The 20,000-nt window shown below is 41.5% G+C and overlaps 1 protein-coding gene across 12 annotated transcripts in view; it reads left to right on the plus strand.

The window, feature by feature from the left end:
* LOC123506688 (eye-specific diacylglycerol kinase-like) overlaps positions 1–20,000 on the plus strand; it is a 704,579-nt gene that overhangs the window by 531,506 nt on the left and 153,073 nt on the right. For 5 of the 12 annotated variants that reach the window (XM_045258947.1, XM_045258949.1, XM_045258950.1 and 2 more), the window contains exon 1: positions 6,853–7,398. The exons of 4 other annotated variants lie outside the window; for them this stretch is intronic. The gene's annotated coding sequence lies outside the window, so the exon portion shown is untranslated. Of the gene's footprint in view, positions 1–6,850; positions 7,399–20,000 lie in introns of those variants that run through there. 3 more of the 12 variants (XR_006675487.1, XR_006675486.1, XM_045258953.1) reach the window with 2 other exon arrangements.

Here is a 20,000-nt window from a genome sequence, read left to right on the forward strand (position 1 = left end):
GTGTGTGTGTGTGTGTGTGTGTGTGTGTGTGTGTGTCTATCCCTTTATCTATTTATCTATCTATTTATCTATCTATCTATCTATCTGTCTATCTATCCATCTACCTACCTACCTATATATCTAACTGCCTCTATATTTTTCTATCTATCTATATATCTATCTACTTACGTACCTCTCTGTTTATCTACCCACCTACCTGTCTCAGCGCACATTTCTCCAATAAACCTATTATTCCTGCAACTCAACACACCAGGAAATCCACACGTAGATCAAGTTCCAGTCAAGCCGCACACGTAATAACAACAGCTACGGTAACGAGCAAGCAGAGGAAACCAGGCAATTGAAGATACACCACACCGCCACACTGTACCACACCACCACACTGACCACTACCTCCCCCCACTGTACCACTCTCGTCAATTAATCCTCGCTAGACCGCTCAGATTTTTTTTTTTTTATGCCTTTCAGTTCACGTCGAATTTTTAGTCTGTCCGTGCTGGGTTAATCTTGTAATCTCCCTTGCCAAATATGAGAGGATAGACACTCACTCTGACTGGATGTGTGGCCTTTAGGTTTTTAAGTCTGTGCGTGTTAGTATTTTAATCTCTCCTGCAAAATACAGAGCAGGGATATGCTTAAACAGTCTTTCTTTATCTTTTGTTAAGCTTTCAGTGTATTCTAGTTATCGTGATGGAGTTTGACTAGATGATTTGAGCTGTTCTTGTGTCTATTGTTGAATGTGATCGATAAGTAGATTTAATGAACACGCGTAGGATAATTGTCACTTTTTTTTTATTTTCTATCTTTTCTCATAGATAAGTAGATTTGGAGTAGATGATAGATAAACACTCGTAGGATAATTCTCTTTCTTTTCATTTTCTGTCTTTTTCTTTTCCTTCCCTCTGTTGGTGGGTTCTCACAGAGTTCTATAGATAAGTGTTCGCGTGTGTTGATGAAGTTGTCAGTATCACGAGGCTTAAAGGAAAGTCCAAGAAGACAATTAACTTCCTACTCTCTCTCTCTCTCTCTCTCTCTCTCTCTCTCTCTCTCTCTCTCTCTCTCTCTCTCTCTCTCTCTCTCTCTCTCTCTCTCTCTCTCTCTCTCTCTCTCTCTCTCATGTTAACTTTTGCCATCTTTCTTCTTCAGCTTCTTATTTTCGTTGCCTTTTGTTTATTATGAATTTCAGACTTTTACAGAAGATTGGTAGCTTTTAACTTTTCTTACTTAAATCTTTTTACTGTAATACGGATTCAATTTATCTTTTCTCTTTTTTTTTTCATTTTCATCGTCTTTCGTTTATTGTGAGTTTCTTACGGTATTTGCGACATTTAGATAGAATTTAAAGCCTCTAATTTTGTTCAACCTTACCTCTCTCGTATTTCATTCTTTTTTTTTCTTTTTTTTATTGCACCTTCTCATTCTAATTCCACCATTTTTATCAGTTTTCATTGTCGGATTGTTAACTTCTAACAGTATTTCACCTTTCCTCTCTAATATTTCCTTCTCTCTTTCGTTTCTTTTCTCATATCTTTTCATTATAATTTCACCATTTTTTGTCAGTTTTCATTGTCGGATTGCTAACTGCTTCTCTTATTCCATCTTTTTTTTTTTCCTCTTTCATATTTTTCTCTCTTTCGTTTCTTTTCTTACATATTTTCATTCTAATATGCCTTTTTGTCAGTTCTAGTTGTCAGATTTCTAACTCTCTTCTTATTCGACCTTTTCTCTTAGTTATTTCCTTCTCTTTCGTTTCTTTTCTTGCACATTTTCATTCTAATATCCCTTTTTTGCCATTTCTCGTTGTCTTTCCTGTGTTGTCATCTTCAGCACCTCTTCTCTCCTTCCCCAGCAGGTGGCGGTAATATTCGTGTATTTCATTTCCTCCTCCCTTTCCACGATCTCCTTTGTACGGTGGTTAACTTTCATTCTACCACTCAGCATCTCCTTCTCCTTTTATACTCCTGAGGGTTACCTCCATTAACGCCCTTCTTTCTCTCTTCCGCTTCTTTATTCTCTGTTCTTACTTTCTCTCTTCTTTTGCCTGTTTTATCTCCTTCCTCTCTTGTGCTCGGATATGTTTTTCACCGTGTGTTTAAGTATATGAAGAATGGTAGGTGGTTTTAGTGCTCTTGTTGCTCCTACTGCTACTGCTGCTGCTACTACTACTACTACTACTACTACTACTACTACTACTACTACTACTACTTCTACTACTACTACTACTATTACTACAAAACCATTACCAAAAACAACAATAACAGCAACAACAATAACACCGCCATAACTATACCCACAATCACTCACAATAACAAGCATACTGACAATACCACCACCACCACCACCACCAACACTCACGAGAAACACGTAATGCCAGCCTTGCACCTTGGGCGGGAGCAGCGAGGGATAAGCTGAAGGGGAGTGGAGGGTGGTGGCTGTTTGACGAGTGAAAGAAAAGGCATTTTTGACGTTGATTCCGCTATGCTATTGATGTGAAAGCATTTAATAGCCAGCTCAGGTTGTGACGTGTGTAGGCGGGTGTATGTGTGAGTGTGTGTGTGTGTGTGTGTGTGTGTGTGTGTGTGTGTGTGTGTGTGAGTGTTTCAGCGGGTGGGTGGCATGGGGAAAGAGAGGCAGAGGGATGAACGTTGATGCAGCGCAGGTAGAAACTCACTTCCCTGCCAGACGCAAGAAAGTTGTGTATACGAAGAAGGTGGTGAAGGTAGTGGCGAAGTTAGGGATGTGTAGGGAAGGTAAGGGGAAAGATTCTATAGATGGTTTCCCCTATACATACAGACTACACCCTCCTCTTTCTCCTCCTCTTCCTCTTACACTCCTCCTTCTCCTTTTATCCCTCCCCTAGTCTTCTTTCATGTTACCATCCTTGCTTCTTCCTACCGTGCATCAAAGCCTTATCTTCTCCCCCCCTCCCCAACTCTCTTCTCTCTTTCTCCCTTTCCTCCTCCCTTGTTAAAATACATTGAATCTACCTGAGCTCCACCGCCGCCTCTTTATCTCAAGCCTCCCAGTTATACCAGTTATTTTGGGATGCGTTGCCGTGCTGCCGCCTCTCCTGTAGGCCTCGTTTTCTTTTTTCTTATATTTTAGGCAAGGTTCGGTTGATTTTTTCATTACTGAAAAGCGTATGAGTTCTTTTAAGGGTATTTCTTGGTTTCCCTTGTGCCTATTTTTTTTCTCATGTGTGTGTGTGTGTGTGTGTGTGTTTCACTGTTTGATCTGCTGCAGTCTCTGACGAGACAGCCAGACGTTACCCTACGGAACGAGCTCAGAGCTCATTATTTCCGATCTTCGGATAGGCCTGAGACCAGGCACACACCACACACCGGGACAACAAGGTCACAACTCCTCGATTTACATCCCGTACCTACTCACTGCTAGGTGAACAGGGCTACACGTGAGGAGACACACCCAAATATCTCCACCCGGCCGAGGAATCGAACCCCGGTCCTCTGGCTTGTGAAGCCAGCGCTCTAACCACTGAGCTACCGGGTGTGTGTGTGTGTGTGTGTGTGTGTGTGTGTGTGTGTGTGTGTGTGTGTGTGTGTGTGTGTGTTTCCTTTTCGTTTTCCTGGTCAAAATTATCTTAATGGGGTAGCATTGATTTGATGTACTGGCTTAACATTCTCTCTCTCTCTCTCTCTCTCTCTCTCTCTCTCTCTCTCTCTCTCTCTCTCTCTCTCTCTCTCTCTCTCTCTCTCTCTCTCTCTCTCTCTCTCTCTCTCTCTCTCTCTCTCTCTCTCTCTCTCTCTCTCTCTCTCTCTCTCTCTCTCTCTCTCTCTCTCTCTCTCTCTCAATTTATCCTCTCCTTTGATTAGTGAAGTAGATGGAGTAACAGAGAGATGAGGAAATCTGAGTCGTGATTGGTGTACTCTCCGTCAGTCTAGGCGTTCATTGGCGGAGAAAGAGTGCTTGCTTCCTGCCTCGTTTCATGTCCATTAGGCGGCCCTAGTGGCGCTTTTTAATGTAATGGTCGTGTGCAGTAGTTAATGAGGCGTGATATATTGAATAGGTCATGTGAAAGAGGGCTACTGGTGAGCTACGACATGTGTAGAAAGGCAGGTGTGCAATTGTAAGGTCAAGAGAGGTAAGGTGTCGTTTTCTATAGTATTTATCTGGTCTTTATTTGTGTTTGTAAGGTGTACAGGAAGTTACAAAAGTTCTCAATAGTGTTTTCATGATTCTAGTGTAGCGTTAGCCAGTTTTAGAAGGGCAGGTGTACAAGTAGAAGGTCGAGAGAGGTAAGGCATCGTATTTATTTATTCGTGTTTGTAAGGTGTACAGGGTGTTACAACAGTTCTTAATAGTATTTTCATGAATCCAGTGTAGTGTTAAGCAGTTTTAGAAAGGTGGAAGATTAAGAGAGATTAGGCATCGTATTGTTTAGTATTAGTTTGGTATTCATTCGTGTTTGTAAGGTGTACAGGAAGTTACAGCAGTTCTTGATAGTGTGGTCATGATTCTAGTGCAGCGTTAGCCAGTTTTAGAAGGCCAGGTGTACAAGTGAAGGTCGAGAGAGGTAAGGCATCGTATTGTACAGTTTTAGTTTGGTCTTTACTCGTGTTTGTAAGGTGTGCAGGAAGTTACAGCAGTCCTCAATAGTGTGGTCGTAATTCTAGTGTAGCGTTAAACAGTTTCCCTCACTTGTCAGCAGGGAAAACTTTGCTGGGATTACTAAACACTAGGGTATCTGATCTCAGATAATCCAGGGAGTTACGTGGGTTATAAACGGAAAGCATTGTGAGAGACTGACTAATTACCATTGTGACCTTTAAGAATAGTTATAACGACGCTTCAGTTGACATTTCACAAGTTTCCAAGGTCTTTTTCATAATCTTAGTAATATTTTAGCAATTATTCTTCATCAGTGTGAAAAGAAAAATACTAAAGGCTTGAGTAATTGTCTTCATGGCCTGTGTTAGCAGCTTTAATTACCTCTATTGGCAATAACGTGGGTTTTTCAGAAGATTTTCATGATTTAGGGTGAAAATTAGTCTTCATCATCCGTAAGAATGCCCCGACTAATCTGCGTATCCTTGAGTAATAGTTTTAATGAAAGTTGAAAGCCTGTGACCCTGCGAGGCACGTTGAGGACAGGAGGGAAGTGGAGGGAAATGCTGTATGGGAGACTATGTAAAACTGTCAGGGTCGTTCTCGCTTCTACTGTCAAGAGCAGACCGCTGGGCACGACGCCAGGACCCCCACAAACTCCTCCTATCCCCCACGACCCTTACATGCTACCTTCCCACCAGGCACCCCCACCATTTCCCCTCACTAGGCCCTTGTCACCACACACCACCCCAGCCATCTCAACCCTGGCTATTCCCCTCTCCTTCCCCTCGCCACATAACCTCTCCTCCTTTCTCTCCCTCCTTCCGTTACCTACGTCAGATACCCTCCTTGTTCCTCTTCCCTTCCCTCCCTTCCTACCCCTTCCTCTCCCAGCATCCACTCCCAGCATCCACTCTCCCTCCCCTCACCTGCTCTCTCAGACACTCCCTTAGGCACCTTTCTCGTCTCTCACACCCCGTTACCACCAGGCAACACTCCCTCTTCTTCCTCCTCTTCTTCCTTTCCCCTCACCTCGTCCTCACTACCACCACCTCCTTGCTTTACCTTTCTTCCTCACATCACTTGCTACTAAAATTAAGAATGGAGCGTCCCTCCTCCTCCTCCTCCTCCTTCTCTTCCTCGTCCGTCTCCTCTTCCTCTTCCTCCTCCTCTCTAAAGATTAATATTTTCAGAACTACTTGAAGGAAGAATTTGAACGGAAAGGAATATAATAATGATAGTAATGATAATAATAATAATGAAAATCTAAAACAATTTCCCGTAAGTACCCAATTTTCGGCTCCTCTTGTACCTAATAATAGCAAAACACCCCAGCGGCAGACAGGCAGGTAGGCAGGAAGCAAAAAAAAAAAAAAAGAAAGAAAGAAAGAAGAAAAAAGAAAAGAAAAAGTCCCCTTCTCTTATTTTCACTTTTTTTCCGGCTCCCCAAAAGCCTTTCAGCGGAAAAAGAGGAAACATGAGTGGGGCAAATTGGCGCACGTGAACTAATTCGACGCTGGGAAATTGATTTTGGGGCACGATTGAGTCCTCGACCCGCTCCCGCCCAAGCAGAGAGGCAGCAACCCATTACTTATTGAACGAGGAGGGACACCAAGCGAAAAAGTGGAGAGAGAGAGAGAGAGAGAGAGAGAGAGAGAGAGAGAGAGAGAGAGAGAGAGAAAGGTTGGTAGGCACATATTTCTTCTATTGTAGTAATTTATAATCTCTCTCTCTCTCTCTCTCTCTCTCTCTCTCTCTCTCTCTCTCTCTCTCTCTCTCTCTCTCTCTCTCATCTTGTCTATTATTTCAATCATAATTTACAGAATGTTAATGTGTGTGTGTGTGTGTGTGTGTGTGTGTGTGTGTGTGTGTGTGTGTGTGTGTGTGTGTGTGCGCGTGTGCGTGTGTGTGTGTGCGCGCATTTGTAAATCGAAACAGGAAGACTATGTGTATCTACGTTTTTGTTTGCATTATTCAAAGCCATGTGTGTGTGTATGTGTGTGTGTGTGTGTGTGTGTGTGTGTGTGTGTGTGTGTGTGTGTGTGTGTGTGTGTGTGTGTGTGTGTGTGCGCGTATCCTTTAATCATACACTCGTACGTAAATGCCGGTGTATGTGAAAATGAGAGAGAGAGAGAGAGAGAGAGAGAGAGAGAGAGAGAGAGAGAGAGAGAGAGAGAGAGAGAGAGAGAGAGAGAGAGAGAGAGAGAGAGAGAGAGAGAGAGAGAGAGAGAGAGAGAGAGAGAGAGAGAGAGAGAGAGGGCCAGGCAGCGGGTCGTTCATTCAGTCGAGCCCAGCAAGGCTAAGCGGACGGTGGCGCTCCCCCCCGAGGTGTGTGTGCGTGTGCGTGTGTGTGCGTCCGTGTGCGTGCGTGCGGCACTGTGTACGTCACGCTGCCCAGGGGATCCGCGGTGGACTGTGGTGGTGGTGGTGGTGGAGTTTGTGGTGACGGTAGTGGTGATGGCTATAGTGGTGGCGGTGGTGGTGGTGATGTGATGAGTTAAAAGTCTTTGAGCTTTTTTTTACCTGTGCCTTATTCCTCCACGTCCTTCCCTTCCACCTCTCCACCTCACCTCTTCATCTTTTCTTTCCTCTCTATCTCCTTTTTTTCTCTCTTCTTATCCTCCTCTTTTCTCTTTTTTTTCACCTTTTTCTCTCCTCTCCTCCGTCGCCACACTCGCCACCACGGCCACGCCTCCCTCCTTCCCCTTCCTCCCCCGCCACCACGCCCTCACCTCCCCCTCGTCGCCCCCAGAGTGCCAGTGTCAGGTGCCACTGGGGCCTCGTCGCTCTCGACATGGGATGACCACGACCATGACAGATGCTCCAACCTTCGTGAGTACTGGCGCACCTGCCGGCCTTGACTAACCTGTCATCTGCCTCACCTGCCCCCGTGCGCGAGTGCCTTATATCTGTCTCGCCCATCTCACCTCTCCCTTTACTGATGTTGTTATTGCCCTCACCTCTCCCATACCGCATGTTTACCTGAGTTCACCTTTACCTGTCTGGCTAGTCTCACCTGCCCACAGCACTGATTTATTATTACGTACCTTTTCCAGTGTCCTTTATCTTACCTCACCTGTTTCCTGTAGCATCCACACCTTTACCTGTGTTCCGCCTATGCTACCTGTTCAGTGTACCTTTGTATTAAGCTATAATTTTACCCTTACTTATCCAAGTAACTCCATACATGAACTGTCTGCCACTGAGCTTTACCTGTCCTCATGTTTCTTTACCTATCTGGCTCTCTACATCACCTGTCCACCACCACCATTGCATCTACCGCCTCATATGATGTCTATCCTAACCAGTCTGTAATCCTTCTCCTAATTCACGTTTCATTACCTGTCCACATTTGCATTCATCTGTCCTCCACCTGTCTAGCACCTGTCCTCTACCGTGATATTCTCACCACCTGAGCTCACCTTCTCCTAAATCGTACCGTAGTTTAGTCCACCTGTCCTTTCCGCTGATTCTCATCTGTCGTTAATCATCACTTCATATTTTACCTGTCCGTCGCTCCGCGGCTCCTATCCTCTGACCCATCATCACATCTACCTCCTCTTCACCTGACTCTCAAATCCTCCCCCTCGCAGTTTAATTCACCTGTCTCCAATACTGACATACCTGTCCGGACACACCTGCCCCTAATTACCTGGCCTCCGTGCTCACCTGTCGCTATCTCCACCTCCCTTCCCCCGATTGGTCCCTCCTTATCCTCCCTCCCGTAATCCCCGTTAATTGAATCTACGTATTTTGAGTACCGACCCTGCATTACTAATTAATTACCCTCCACACTCCCACCTGTGTTGTCCTGAGCTATCGCCGCTGCTCTCCGCTGACCTGTGCTAATCTTCACAAATCTAGCAACCTGTCTCTAGTTTTGCCTGTTATGAGAGCTAGGTATTATCTGTGACGTACCTACTTTTTCTGGTTTCTATTTCTGTACCCTTTTCTATACCTTACCTACCTTTTATATTATGTGTACCTTCACCGATCTTACCTGTTTCATTATTCTTTCTTTTGGTATCTACCTTTCTGTCTATTTCATGTTTGTACTCTGACTTAACGCAACTTGGCAATTTTTCATCTTACCTGTTATCTGTACCTACACCGACCTTACCTGTTTCCTTAGCTATTTTACTTATCTTATTTTTGACTTTTTACCTTTCTACTGTCTATTTCATGCCTGTACTCTGACCTAAGGCGCCTTATCTACCTTCCGTCTCACCTGTATTGCGTACCTTCATTGACCTTACCTATTTCGTTACTTACCCTACTTTTGACCTTCTTACCTTTCATACCTGTACTTTCTCATCTAACTCACATTACCTACTTTCTATCTCACCTGTAATACGTACCTTCACAGTGTTCACCTGCGTCCTTACCTCTCCTACCTGTTATTGACCTTCTTACCTTTTTTGTCATTTACCTCATCACTTATTTCAGAGTACTCGTCATCTCTCTACCTTACCTGTCGCAATACTTGTCTTGTAGCTGTCCTATTTGTGCTGTCTGCCTTTCCTCTCGTATTACTCAGCGCGGGATTGGTTACCTGTGCTGCCCCTAACGCTTACCTCCCTCTTCCTCTCTCTCTTTCTCATCTTTTTCCATAGCAACGCACGCTCTGACATCAAAACTCGCGCCCTCTGTGTCCACCTGCGCCAAACAACTCTCCTTACTCACGCTCAAGGATTTCTTCTGGCAAAGTCCTTCTACCTGAGTCTCAACGTCCCTGTGTACCTTGGCTGGTGTATCCCTCACGTCTTCCTAAACATACCCTCCCGCTCCAAGTTTTTTCCCCCTTCTCTTTACCTGTCCAATATCCGCTGTTTTGTTGGTGTTTTGTTGGTATGTTCTGTTCCTGTTTCTTTTCTCTTCTCTCTCTCTCTCTCTCTCTCTCTCTCTCTCTCTCTCTCTCTCTCTCTCTCTCTCTCTCTCTCTCTCTCTCTCTCTCTCTCTCTCTCTCTCTCTCTCTCTCTCTCTCTCTCTCTCTCTGTCTCTGTCTCTGTCTCTCTCTCTCTTTCTCTCACGCACACCTGTCAGAAACATTCCCAGCACCGCCGCCGCCCACCTGGCTTCCCTCAAGTCCCTCAGAACTTCTATCCTCTTCCTTCCCCTTCACGTCATTCGTACACACTTTTATACCTCCTTCTTTTCCTTCTTCGTCTTTCCTCTCCTTTCTTCTCCCTCCTCCTTGTTGTCCTTCTCGTCATTTCGTCATTTTCCGCTATTTTTTTGTATTTTTCCTTCCTCCTCTTCGGTCTTTATGCTGCCTTCCCCCGGCCCACCTCTCCGCCTTTTCCTCATCACCTGCACCTTTCAACAACATCTTACTCGCCGTGTTAATATCTCCTTCCCCCTCAACGCCTCCTTCCAGCACCCATGTGAAGTACTTATTCTTTCCCTCCTTGCCTCCTTGCCTCGTCCTTCCTCCTTTTCCTGTTTTTTTTTTTATATATTATTTGTCCTATTTTCATATTATTGTTGAGTTTTTAGGGTTCATGTGTTTATTTTCAGTTCTTGTCATCCTTCTCTCTTTTACATTTACTTTTCTTTTCTCTCTTTTTTTTCACCCTTGCATGTTTTCTCTTTCATTCCTCGTTGCATTCCTTTATTCAATTTCATTTCATTTTGTGTTTTAAGGGTTCATGTATTTATTTTAACTCTAATCATCCTTATTTTATTTATTTTTACTCATTTTCTCTTTCTTGACCCTTGCATGTTCTTCTTTCACTCCTCCATACATTCCTTTATTCATCCTTACCTATTCACCCGTGCAATGTCTGTCTCCCTTTCCCCATACACCTCCTGTATTTACTCAGCCTAGCACCTTCTCCTTTCTCTTTTATTTACTCTTGCATTCCCTCCCTTGTCACGCTGAGCTGTAGAAACAAAACTAATACTGTAACGTGCATTCGCAGTAATTCTGTTTAATGATAAACAGCGAATATTCGTGTGTCATGCATGCAGTTCTTCTCCCTTGCATGTGTCACTTGATACTGTTATTGAATTATAGCAATTGTTAGTAGGAGTTCAAATATCACTTCTGTTTCATGACTCACAAGGAAGGAGAGGAATTATAATGTGTATCCACTTACTTGTCTAATTACTCTTTGATGATTTCCAGCCATGAATTTCTTTGCCCTTTAATTATTTGTGTAAATCAGTGAGCTAATGTTTCCGTGCTGTGTTTAGAGTCCTATTAAAATTTTTACTGTGATTATATATATATATATATATATATATATATATATATATATATATATATATATATATATATATATATATATATATATATGTATGTGTGTTTGTCGTCCCGCCACGCCAGAACCAGCCAGTGTGTGTGTGTGTGTGTGTGTGTGTGTGTGTGTGTGTGTGTGTGTGTGTGTGTGTGTGTGTGTGTGTGTGTGTGTGTGTGTGTGTGTGTGTGTGTGTGTGTGTGTGTGTGTGTGTGTGTGTGTGTTTATGCGTAGTGTGTGTACGTGAAGGTTGTCAGTGTGTGCGTTGCGTACGTAAATAAGCCGTATCGTTGTGTGTGTGTGTGTGTGTGTGTGTGTGTGTGTGTGTGTGTGTAATTTCGTATACGCATATATTTTGGCGCGCTCGAGGAGAGAGAGAGAGAGAGAGAGAGAGAGAGAGAGAGAGAGAGAGAGAGAGAGAGCGATAAAACGGATTTGAAATTAGGAAAAGAAAAGAAAAAAAAACATCAATATTTATCTTGACTCTGTGCGTTTATTTGTATAGAGGGAAATACTTGAGTGCTTCTGTTTTCCTCGAGCTAAATTTACTCTACACCCTCCACTACTCTCTCCTCCTCCTCCTCCTCCTCCTCCTCCTCCTCCTCCTCCTCCTCCTCTTTCTCCTCTAATTCTTCCTCGTTCTTGTCTTGTTCCATTTTTTTCGTATTTATCTTATTATTCTGTTCAATTTCCTTCTTTCTCTATCATTTTCTCATTTTACCTCACATTTTTCTGTTCCTCATCCTCTTATTTCTGCCATTTCCTCTTCTTCCTCTTCAGTTGATTGCTTTGTCCTCCTTTACTACTTGTTTTTTTCTTTTTTTGTCATTATTTGTCTTTCTCTTTTCTCTCGTGCTTTTTGCCTCCTACTCTTTGTTCATTTATTCATCTTATTCTTCATATTCCTCCTCATTCTTTCTCTCTTTTTATCCTTCTCTCTTATTCTTCCTCCTCTCTTATTCCTCTTCTTCCTCTCTCCTATTCTGTACTCCTACTCTTTGTTCATTTATTCCTCCTATTCTTCTTATTCCTCCTTTCTTATTATTTCTCTGTCTTCATCCTCCTGTCTTGTTCCACCTCTTTCTCTTGTATTCTTTACCTCTTCTTACTCTTTGTTAATTTATTTATCTTATTCCTCTTGTTCCTTTCTTGCTCATGTTTTTTTGGTCTCCTCCTCACTCTTCTCGTCTTCTTAACAGGAAATGCCACGTGTCCTCTTGCTGGCTCTTTGCAGGTTCCTTTATGCCTCTTATTGCCTTACTTTAAGGTGACATTTCCCTCTCCTCCTTTCCCATCTCGTCCTCCTCGTCCTCCTATAATGAAGACGGAATATACATCTCTCTTTTTCCTGCTTTCCCTTTCTCCCCATTCCATCTCGTCACTGTCACCGTCCTCGTCCTCATCGTCCTCCTTTCCTCAGCAGTGGCGAAATACATGCATCTACTAAGACAGCAATGGAATAATATTAATGTGCACATCATATCGCACCTGCAAGCGGTCATCTGTTGCTGTCAGCCTGGCGCTCACAGGTAGGATGGCGGTGCGCGGGGAGAGAGGCGGGAGAAAGGCAAGAAACAGACGGGAAGCGCAAAGCAAGCCAGGAAAGGTAAAGAAGCAGACGGAGAGAGAGACTGGATGAGATAATTATGCACGTGTGACTGGCGTACCGGACGAAAGGCGCTGACAAAAGGAACGTTGCGGGAATGTTAAGGACTCGGCGCCCACACATGGCAGGTCTGGGCTGAGGAATAATGTTTCGTTCTTCGGGTGGAAATGTGTTGAAGAGTCTTATTGTGGTGTTTGTATTTCCATTCGTTAGATGTTTGGGTATTTTTTTTCTCGCCTTTCGTTGTTTAATAGGTAAAGAAATGGTTAGCTTAATACCTGATAGTGTTGCTCTTTTCATTCAAGCTTATATAGACTATTAACCTCTTCAATACTGGGACACATTTTTTGCCTAGAGATTTGTGTACGATTAGACCGTTTTATTGACATTAGGAATGGTCTATGGCGGTCAGAAGATTAGTTGCTACAGTCTTCACTATTGTAATCCCCCACATGAGTTTCTGAAGCTGTATAAAATCACCAAATAGGACACAGAATGAACATGAAAACGCGTCATGGTAGTGAAAGTATTAACCTAATCTAACCTAACCTAGTCTAACTTAACGTAACTCAATCTATCAGTATTTTCACACGTTAAAATGAAAAAAGAGGTTATTTTTACCCATCTTATCTGTGCAGAGGTGCTTAGCTGATACCTTAAACAATCTCTCATTCCTTCATCCATCCATAGTATTAAAGAACCCAGTATTTTCACTCACTAAGCGCCTATTTCCTGCTCACTCAATCTGTAATCTGTTTAGGATTACTTCATTGAAACCTTGTACACTCCGCTCTCTGACATATTGTACATAGAAACATCCAGTTGCCTAAGGAATTTCATATTTAACCCTTCTTTACCATGACGCGTATTCATGATTATCTGCTTACTATTTGGCGATTTTATACAACTTCAGAGACTTATATGGGAGTTAAAACAGTGAAGGCTCTGGCCATTAATCTTCTGACTTCCATAGACCTTTCTTAATGTGAATAAAATCGTCTAATCGTACCCAAATTCGAGGTAGAAATGCGTCCAGGTACTGAAGGAGTTAAACATGTACACTTGTTATTTCTTGCTCCGCAGATTTATACAGCAATTACGTCTTATCTTTTTTTAAATCTGAGTACAAATTAAACCTCATACAACATGCAATCTTCCATACATTAATACATCTAGGTATTTATTGGGAATTCTGCATTTGAATATATACACTTGCTTTCTCTATTCTCTGTACGCAAGAGCGGTTAAGTATTCCATGGGATGCTTCAAGGAACAGTTTTAGGACCACGATAATTTGCATCATGTCAGTATCAGCGAACCCTCTACCTCTCGTTGTTTCCTTACTCCCCCTTCGCAGGTCTTTCACTAAGCTGACATGTGTAAACCCAAACTAACCTAACCCTAACTAACCTAACCTAACTTAATCTAGGTTAGGTTAGATTAAAGTTAGGGTTAGATTAGTTTTGGTTATATTTTCATTCACACGCCATGTCAGCTGAGTGAAAGAACCGAATATAGAAACGAGGAGAGCTGGAGGGTTCGGTAATCTTGACATAATCCAATAATTCTAACACAAAGTGGGACTTCAATACATGAGGTGCGTCAGTGGCAATACTAGCGAGGCAGTGTTCAGGTGTCACAGTGGCCTTGTTATTCTTACTTATCATGGACTCGATCCCTGACTCGCACAATGAATAATAACGACGCACCCAATACGGTACTCATAGCGACAACAATAGCGACACTTCTCCTCTTCGATTTATCACTATCATTATACTTCTTATGCTGCTATTATTGCTTATTGGGATTCCAGATCATATGCGCCATGAATAATACTAATGATGCTGGACCTAAAATGGAACCTTCAGGAACGCCAGCAGTTGTGTTTTTCTTTAAGTGATTTATTATTGTGTTGCTTTCGCCTGATTTTTGTGACTCATTAATGGTTTTATGGGCTTCTGGGCTTTCTTTGTTCCTTGTGCCTTTATCTTCTAAACAGTCGTGGTGGTAGATAAATAGATAGAGAAGAGGTGTTAACTTGTCAAGCATCTATTAACCTCTTCAGTAATGAGGTGCATTTTTACCAGGAGTTTTTTTGGTATGATTAGACAAGTGTACTTACATTAGGAAGAGTTTACGAAGGTCAGAAGATTAATGGTCATAGTCTTCATTATTTTAATCCCCCACATGAGTTTCTGAAGCTGTTTAAAATCGTTAAATAGTAAGCAGAGTAAATGTGAAGTACGTCATGGTACTGAAGGGGTCAAATGGCAAGTTTAGGAAGATGATGCTCTGTATTATAGAACTTGAGGCACAAGAAAACTGTAAATATCGTTAAAAATGAATAGAAATAGAAAAAAGGGAAAATGATCAAGGAAAAGTCCAGGACACTATTAGATTTTTTTTTTCACCCTTTCAAAATTAGATGATACAATTAAAAGTTTGACTCAGGCCCCTGCAATTTGTTAATGGAAGAAGTAGCAGTCCTTTCTTTCATAAGCGCAACCGGAGCCATGTCATCCTGTTTTTCTGCGGTCACCATAACTCAATTCACTTCCAGCTTCCAGATTTCTATAGTCGCTGATTTGGCGCTCTGTCCGATACCTAATTAAGATACATCACAATTTTTCCCCCTCTCACCGTCCACCGCGCCAAACATCGCCCTGTAGAATTGCAAAAAGAGAGACATTACCTTCCCCCTTTGTGTCCCAGATTGTTAGTCGTGAATTGGGTAATATTTTTCTCAACTGTCATGAATAGAGGAAGTTTTACGCGTACCAGGAAAGCCTTTTGTCCTCCATGGTAGTAACGGGAGACAATTATGTGGTGGGCCTTGCATTCCTTTTAGTCGTGAGATAAAAGTGTATTTGTATTTGCCTGTCATACAACCACACAGTAAATACATGCCAGGTGCCTTTGTGTGTATATGTATAGTTTTATTTTCTTCTTATTTCCGCCTTGTTGCAATAGTGCTGGCTAAATTCAAGCAAGTGACTGGCTGCTGCTGGCAAATGTGTGTGTATCTTTATTTTGAATCCACTGACGACCTAAAGGCAACGGGACGGCAAAAAAAAAAAGTCACGCGCTCCAATTTGTAAGTTTGATGAACGTCGCTGGTTGAGTAAATAAATAAAACAATATCGCTTAACTTGGAGAATAAATAAATAAATAAATCACACACAAAAAAATGAAAACTCCCACGGAAAAAGAGGATTGCGGAGGAGGGTCTGAGAGAGAGAGAGAGAGAGAGAGAGAGAGAGAGAGAGATATATATATATCAGCTGCTGTGTGAAAGGTCATCCAGAAACTCCCAGAATGAAAAAAGCACTGAAAACTTTCCCTAACTTTTCCAGATGCTCAATGAAAATATTCTCTCATTTGTGATTAATAACTTCCTGTCTTCCTTCTTTCCACTGTCGGAATTTTTGGCGTCAATTTTATTACGACAGTATTTCAAAACGTCTGCTAGTTTTTTTTAATTAATATTCAGCGTAACACTTTCACATAACACATTTACATTGGGTTTTAAGGGGCTAAAGGAGGCATTGTGGGTATCTTCTATCTCAAAGCTCACCCGACCATCTGACTGTTATTGTTCTTAGTGATAATTACTCCTGCAACGTATCACTTGTCACTTATTCGGGTTCCTTTTTTTTTTCTTCCTTCTCTTTTCTCTTCTTCCTTTTCTTCTTTCACTTTATCTTTCTCCATTTTACCTCATTCGCTTTCGTTACTCTTTACCTCACCTCCATTTTCTTTCATCTCTTTCTTTTCCTGCTTCGTTTTCTCTTTTCTTTTGTGTTCCTCACTTCTCTGTTTTGTGTTTCTTTTGTCCTCTACTACTACTACTACTACTACTACTACTACTACTACTACTACTACTACTACTACTACTACTACTACTACTACTACTACTACTACTACTACTTAATGATAATAATAATAATAATAATAATGATAATAATAATACGACGATCCTCCCACTAATTAACATATGTCAGTCTCTTATAAAAATAAAGTTAGGTACAGGTAATTTGTACTTTTCTCACTGTACTTTTACCTGAGTTAGTGCAATCACACCTGTAATTACTTGCTGCCTAAAGGATGAAGTGGTTTTAATCAGACTAACGCACCTGTATTTGCCTTGGCTACCTGTAACGCCATTGCTAATTAAGAAAGGAGACCCGCTGGTATATTTTCTTACCTGTGCTTGGAAACTTCTTCACTCTGCATAATTAACTTCTTCAATACTGGGACACATTTTTACGTTGAGATTTTTGTACGATTAGACCTTTTTATTGACATTAGGAAGGCTCTATGGTGGTCAGAAGATTAATGGCCGCAGTCTTCACTACTTTAATCCGCCACATGAGTTTCTGAAGCTGTATAAAATCACCAAATTGTAATAAGAATTAATATGGAAACGCGTCATAACACTCAAGGGGTTAAGCTGAGGTAAGGCGAGGTGAAGTGAGGTAATGGAAGGTAAGGTTAGATAAGGTTTAGTTAGTCCACCACCTGGCTAATTTAGTAAAGCACTTGCGGAAACAAACATTAGTCTACTAATAAGCAAAATGAATATGGAAACACGTCATGCCAATCAAAGGGGTTAAGCTGAGGTGAGGCGAGGTGAGATAAGGTTAGATAAGGTTTAGTTAGTCCAACACCTAGCTAATTTAGTAAAACACTTGCCTAAATAAACATTAGTCCTTTTTTCCTACTAGTAAGAAAAATTAATATGGGAACACGTCATGGTACAGAAGGGGTTAGGCTGAGGTAAGGCGAGGTGAGGTAAGGTTAGATAAGGTTCAGTTAATCCAACACTTGGTTAATTGAGTAAAGCACCTGCCGAAACAAACATTAACCCTTTTCCTATTAGTAAACAAAATGGATATGTAAAAACACGCCATGGTACTGAAGAGGTTAATCTGAGGTGAGATGAGGCAAGGTGAGGTAAGTTTAGTTCAACACCTGGCTAATCTAGTAAAGCACCTGCCGAAACAAACATTAACCCTTTTCCTACTAGTAAACAAAATGGATATGAAAAAACACGTCATGGTACTGAAGGGGTTAAGTCTCGTTTTCTTATGATTTTTTTTCTTTTTTTTCTGTTTTGCTTCCCATGTTTTGTTTTATGTTTATTTTTTTTTTATTTGTCTATTTATTTTTGTATCCTTTGTTTTTCTTTGTTTCTTCTTTTGTTTATCTGTATTTTTTTTTCTTTTATCAATTTCTTATAGTTGGTATTTTTTTTTATTTCTTGTTAAATTATGTTATTGATTTCCACGCTCTCCAATATTTCCCTTTTATCTTTTCTATTCATTTTTTTCATTTACTTTATTCCTTCTCATATTTCTTTTTTTCAATATTTTCCTTGTTTTGTTATCTTTTTTGCTTCTCCATTTCTGTTCTTGCTTTTCATTTTATTTTCTGTATTTTTTTCTTTATGTTCATTTTTTTATCATTCCTTAATTTATCTTCTCAATTTTCATGTTCTTCTCTTTTACCTTCATTTCTTATACTTCTTCATTTCTCTTGTTGCTTTTCATGTTTTTTTTATCAATTATTTTTACTCTAATTTTTTTTCTAGCATTCCACTTCTGTCATTTTGTTTTATGCTTTTTCACTATTTTCTTTCTCTATTTCAATGTTTTTCTTTTACATTCCGAAGGTTTGGTCATCGTTTCTCATGTTTTCACTGTTTTTCTTGTCTATTTTTTTTATTTTCCTCTTGCATTCCTTCTCTCTTTTCGTTTCATTTGTAGAAAAATATCTCATTCTTTTCCTTTCGCCTCCTCCTTTCATTTATCATTTTCTTTTATCTCTGAGATTTTCTAGACTTCCTGTCGCTTTAATCTCTTGCTCTATCATCTTTCATCTCTCTCTCTCTCTCTCTCTCTCTCTCTCTCTCTCTCTCTCTCTCTCTCTCTCTCTCTCTCTCTCTCTCTCTCTCTCTCTCTCTCTCTCTCTCTCTCTCATTCGCTTTATTCATTTTTCTCATCTTTTCTTTCGGATTTCATGTTTGTGTTTGAGTTTCCTTGCTTTATTTTGTTTCTCTTCCTCTTTTTTTTTTTTTTTTTTTTTTTTTTTTTGAAGGGGGAAGGGGATAGTGGAGTTGAGGGCTTTTTTCATTTGACACTCTCTCTCTCTCTCTCTCTCTCTCTCTCTCTCTCTCTCTCTCTCTCTCTCTCTCTCTCTCTCTCTCTCTCTCTCTCTCTCTCTCTCTCTCTCTCTCTCTCTCTCTCTCTCTCTCTCTCTCTCTCTCTCTCTCTCTCTCTCTCTCTCTCTCTCTCTCTCTCTCTCTCTCTCTCTCTCTCTCTCTCTCTCTCTCTTTCCTTCTTTCCTCTCTCTCTCTCTCTCTCTCTCTCTCTCTCTCTCTCTCTCTCTCTCTCTCTCTCTCTCTCTCTCTCTCTCTCTCTCTCTCTCTCTCTCTCTCTCTCTCTCTCTCTCTCTCTCTCTCTCTCTCTCTCTCTCTCTCTCTCTCGTAGTCTTACCGTTTAAATGGATGACTCTTGTTTAAACACACACACACACACACACACACACACACACACACACACACACACACACACACACACACACACACACACACACACACACACACACACACACACACACACACACACACACACACACACACACACACACACACACACACACAATGTAAACAGTCTCCCAATCATATCTCAGCACTAGTGACTCCATATCCCCGTGTGTGTGTGTGTGTGTGTGTGTGTGTGTGTGTGTGTGTGTGTGTGTTTCATCCTGTTCCTCTCTCTTGGTCTTTTCTAATGAGAATATACGAAAAAAAAACTTCGTGAGAGAGAGAGAGAGAGAGAGAGAGAGAGAGAGAGAGAGAGAGAGAGAGACAGATAGAGAGGCAGAGACAGAGAGAGGTGTCCTAGGAAACTTCTTGAAACCAGTAACTTTCCTCTCTCTCTGTTTGATGGAGAGAGAGAGAGAGAGAGAGAGAGAGAGAGAGAGAGAGAGAGAGAGAGAGAGAGAGAGAGAGAGAGAGAGAGAGAGAGAGAGAGAGAGAGAGAGAGAGAGAGAGAGAGAGAGATCCTAGTAAGGTTATGCTAATTTCTTCACCCTTTCTCTTACTCCTTGTTTAACTTTATCTTATAAACTTAACTCCCACACACACACACACACACACACACACACACACACACACACACACACACACACACACACACACACACACACACACACACACACACACACACACACACCTTCAATCTTCCTTACCGGCTACCACTCTCCCTCCTTCTCCTCCTCCTCCTCCTCCTCCTCCTCCTCCTCCTCCTCTCTTCCTCCTACTTCACTTACTGGAGTCAATCAATCTTGCCAGTGGTCCATAAGATTGTATCGTCTTATAATGAGGCAGAAATGAGGGTTATATACAATTTCCAGTGGCGAAACAGTTTACGTGGGAGGATAGATTGGGATTATTGAATGCTCTGGGAAAGGGGAGTGAGTATTACCTTGGATCGTATTGAGTTACCGGTTGCGCAACGTATCAGGGCATAGTAGAGTTCAGATTGTTTTTTTAACGTACTTGGTATTAGGATTGGCAAGGGTGAAAT

Source organism: Portunus trituberculatus, chromosome 20 (genome assembly GCF_017591435.1).
Source record: "Portunus trituberculatus isolate SZX2019 chromosome 20, ASM1759143v1, whole genome shotgun sequence".
Classification (NCBI taxonomy): domain Eukaryota; kingdom Metazoa; phylum Arthropoda; class Malacostraca; order Decapoda; family Portunidae; genus Portunus; species Portunus trituberculatus.